At 37.8% G+C, this 5000-nt stretch overlaps 1 long non-coding RNA gene across 1 annotated transcript in view; it reads right to left on the reverse strand.

Annotated features, from left to right (window-relative positions):
* Positions 1 to 5000, reverse strand: part of LOC130217643 (uncharacterized) — a 152979-nt gene that overhangs the window by 32066 nt on the left and 115913 nt on the right. The window lies entirely within an intron of this gene.

The raw sequence follows: 5000 nt of genomic DNA on the forward strand, positions 1-5000 counted from the left end.
GTTAAATAGATGTTAAATAAGGTATAAACTAAGTGGAACTATATGAATGGCAGTTATGACTGGGTGAAAAAAAACAAGGTTTTGCTATTTTAAATAAAGACATACATTTAAAGATCCATAAAAAGCCCCTTTTGTTCTCCACAAGGCCATGTTGGTTTAAAACAATCTGAAGTGTGCAAATTCTTGAACTATTTGTTTAAAGTACAAATGAAATCAACTAACCATATAATTCTGTTAGCTTATATTGCACAGATTATTTTTTCTCCACAAAACTAGCATGTCATTAAGAAAAAAAAAAAGTTTATCCTTGTAATCTTTAATTATTATGTTGGCTTGAGAAAGTCCACATACTGTTATACTCTGTTCTCATAATCAAATGTAACTCTTCCTAGGCCATTCATGTTACAAGCCCCAAATTTGGCCAAAAGCTTTGTTCTGCATTAACTTTGTTGCATAATCTTTTCAGGTTGATCAGACTTATAGTTTTCCAATAAATAATTTTTAAGCATTATTTTTTTCAAAATATGGCAAGCCACAAACTCCATGACCTAAACTCCATATTTTTTATTGATATTGCAAGCCCTTTTTACATAAAGTCCAGTTTTTTACTAATATGGCAAGCCATTTTTGCATAATGTCCAAGTCCAGTTTTTGACTGTCATAAAGATATCAGGATTGATTTACATCACTCATATTGGCAATAAACTTTGATGCATCATCACTAAGCTGTCAATTGTACCCATAGCAACAAAACAGGTTAACCTAGCAACCATTTAAAAACAGCAATATCTCTACATAAGAACATCGTAGGGACCTGGGTTTTGGCTCGTTTGACTCATGCTAGCAAATGGGACTTCCTGTATACTATGCATGGTAACAATGATTAGCCAAGTGCTAATAACGATTAGCTACATGCTATTAATGATTATTCAAGTGTAATAACATTGCCTATTAAGTATTAGCATTTGATCACACAAGTACACGAGCGTTGAAATTTAGCGAATGCTTAGCAACCACCTAGTAATGCCATAAACATTTCAGCAACTGTCTAGCAACCACTTAGCAACTGCTGTGCTTCCTGCCAACTGCCATTCCCAGTCCTAGTGCAGTCACGTTGGTTTTCTCAAGCCAACAAAGTTCGTCAACGAACTTTAAGTTCTAGTTAAAATCTGAAAATGTACTTCCTTTCCCAAAAGTTTTGACAACAAACAGAAATGGTGAGGAGAAGGTGTCTGTTAGGTCGTAACAACTCTTCTGAATCCCTTTTCCTAATCTTTCCAAATGAAATGTCTACTTTACTACATCCAATTCGTAGTAGAAAAAATAAGCCACGGCCACTGTTTTCTCATTTAATATTCCATTTCTTTAGGAACTGCGTCACAATATTCAGCTTCCTGTTCATGTGAATTTTAACTACTCCATAAAAGTTTGAGGCCACGCCCCCTCTTATCCAGCACAAACCAATAGAGTTACTACAGAGGCCGATGGTCTTTCTAAATGGCCCGTCAGAACCAATCAGTAGTCGCATCACACCAAGGACAGACGTGCAAGGTGTCCATCTCTTGTGCTTCAGAAAACCAAGTGCTCTTCACTCTCTTGTTGTCTCATTTTGTTGCTCTTCCTCTTTCATTCTCTGTCTCGATACGCAGTGTATTGACACCATCTGTCAGAGCTCCAGCCGGTGCCTGAGGCTGATCTCTACAGACCACTGAGCATCTCAATGTGGAGACTGAAGCCCCCTGACCTGGACAGACACTTACAGCCAAGCGAAAGATCGAAAAAAGGTAACTCAGTCCTACCTCTATGAGTATAATCACTGAATAAACCTGAAAAGGTTCATTCATGAAAAATTCAACAAGCCAACTCTCATTTTTGCAGAATCTCTAAATGAATAAATATCTATACACATAAATGAACACTAGTTACAGTTAAACTAACAACTATTCCTTTAGAACAGATAATTAATAGCCTTCCCGTTCAAAGAGTACAGAATAGCATAAGCACTTTTCCCTGGGACTCCCTGGAAATGATAAAATGTTCTCTGCAATGCGAGTTAGTTTGAATTAAAGGGTCTGCTAAATGCATGAATATAAATAATTGAACCCTAATTTTTGCACAGTATCTTCCAAAATACTATGCTAACCTCAAAGCACATCTCTCGTAGCACATTTTAATATGTGAATCACACAGCTCTGTATATATAGCTTTTCCTGTCTTCCTTTAAACTAGCTTTGTAGCTTACCTGGTACAGCACTGCACTTATGATACAAGTCTCAAGACACATGTTGAAATAAGTTAACATAAGCGAAATACGTGATTCGTTACTTTGAACAAACATACGTAAACATGTTGCGTTAAAACTGACACTTTTATTACAAGTGACAAGTAAAATGAGTAAACTCATGGTAACTTGGAACTGTTAAGTTGAACTATTACACCGTTCTCTGGAATATTTGATTCTGATTGGTCAGTCATCACATTCCAAGGTAAGTTAATTCCCAGATAACAACCGGTGAAACTAATAACTGGGTACTTTAAATCATCTTGACCATCAGTGAATACGTTCAACATCCATATTTATGCTTGTCTGTAACTCCGCTGTTTGGCGCAATCCTGTGAATGACCGATACGTAGGTTAGTCTATGATCCATTCAGCCATTTTTGATTCTGTCATCTTTGTGTTTACTTAATTAATAAACTATTACAGCTCAGAACAACCGTTTGTGTTAAAATCGAATGTTCTGTCGCAAATAGTCTTGTAATACATGGGATAATGCATATCCTGGATTTTTTCTTTTTTTTCACAGAATGCTCTACAGCTGCCAAGCTTTATTACGAGATAACAACCATATGGATGTACTTTATTCCTTACCTTATTTATGTTCACTTAAGTTCACTTAATTAATAATTTTATGGCAATTGGTTTTCTCACTGTTCTATTGAAGATAAAAGTCACCAAATCTAAATGCATGTAGTTCATTTAATTAATCATTTTAAGGGAATTCTTAAAGTCAACTAATCAATGTTAAAGCAATGGGTTTACCCACATTTTTTTAAAGGGCACCTATTTTACCCTATTAACAAGATGTAAGATAAGCCTTTTTTATGTCTCCAGAATGTGTCTGTAAAGTTTCAACTCAAAATACCCATCACATAACTTATTATAGCCCCCAGAATCTGCCCATTTTGGTGTCTGAGTACAGTGTAGCTGTTTTTGTAGCCTGTGGCTTTAAAAACAAATGAGCTGCTTCTCCCCAACCCACCACTCTGATGTGTGTGTCTGCTTTTCCGGTGTTACAGCATGATAAACAGCAGTCTGTGATGGAGAAATACATGGATGAAGCTGAAATACAGCTCTTTAGTCAAAAATACCAAGTAAGTTTATTTGATGTTTTCGTGGTGGTTTATTCAAGCCTTTCTGAAACGATGAGTCTCACACAATTGCCGTTTGCAGTACACACACACACACACACACACACACACACACACACACACACACACACACACACACACACACACACACACACACACTAGTGTTTACTGACACCATGTGGCCATGGTGATTATATCGGTTAAGAATTAGACAGCAATTTTACTTTACTAAAAAAAAAAAAAAAGCTCTGTGGACATGTGTATACAATGTTATTATGGTGACATGGCACCTGTCAATCAATTCAGTGGGCGGGGAAAACCACCCTCTTATGTCACGTTGCGGTGGGCTTAAAAATAACTGGGATTTGGATCCAATTTTAATGTCAGGAAATTTTTAAAAAGAGACTTGCTGTGTTTATACCACTCCGATATGACTGTGGACACACTATACCTACACACAGTTCTGTGCAAACAGCTTACAAAAGTTGATTCTCATCATAAGTCAACACATTCTACACTGTAATAACAGTAGTCTGTGTGTTGTAGTGAAGATAAAATTCACCCAAATCTTGGACAGCCTGAAAGTAAATAAATTAACACATTTTAAATATTGGAGTGAACAATTTATTTAATTATGGGTGAACTATCTCTTTACGAGGGCTAGTAATGTAAAAAAAGATGTAATATGGCTCTAAAAAAACTGAAATATGACAAAAAACAATCTTGCCTAACTATAATGCATGTATAATGTATATAATGCAGACCAAGCCAGAGCAAAAACAAAAACCATCACAAATCACTCCCTTGTGTTCATGATGACCAGCGCAAGTGAAGTAACGCATCGCTGGATAAACTCCTTTTAAACATTCTGCATTGCGGCCTCCATAGGCCTCCATTTGAAAATGAGCCTGAAAGCGATGTTAAAGTAAGAACTTAGGTGAATATAAATCAGAATGTGAAAGCCACCACAGACAGAAGCAGGGGAGCTAGAAAAAACAAACAATAAGGCTTCAATATTTGCCCTTCATCGTTATCAGTGAGGCTGTTTGCTTCTGATCCCATTCGCCATGCTCCTGAGCCGAGACGGCAGCAACTGAGACTGAAAGAGAGAGAGAGAGAGCGAGAGAGCAGGGAAATCACACCCAAAAAGCCCCTATTGAACCATCAAGTAACAGGCTTTGTTGAGACAATGCTAGCCGGGGGCTGGTGGAAAGATGGGTGCATTTTCAGGCAGCCAATAAACACTGAGCTCCCGGAGGGCAGAGAGGAGGCAGAGAGAGATGGAAAAGGGAAGCAAACTTCTCATTCTCTCACCCTAAACGGTGACTTTAACCCTCGCCTCATAAACATATGAATGCACACACTCCCCCACAGAAGCGCTAAGAAACACCTATGCACCGCGCAGTAGGCTTAAGCAGCCATTCTCTCTTCTGCAATGCTGGATTAGACCGATTTGCAGAGATTAAGAAGTTCAAGCCTTTCTTTTAACGCTTTAATTCTTGGGACGGGGGTGCGGGGTGTTTAAATGGATCGTCAAGTGTCGTCGATTAAGCTCATTAGCTGTTTTTTAAAGGAACGGCCTGACTTGTGCGCCCGTCAGATCCTTTAAAAATGAGAATCAATTAGGG

This window comes from Danio aesculapii, chromosome 23 (assembly GCF_903798145.1).
Source record: "Danio aesculapii chromosome 23, fDanAes4.1, whole genome shotgun sequence".
NCBI lineage: Eukaryota > Metazoa > Chordata > Actinopteri > Cypriniformes > Danionidae > Danio > Danio aesculapii.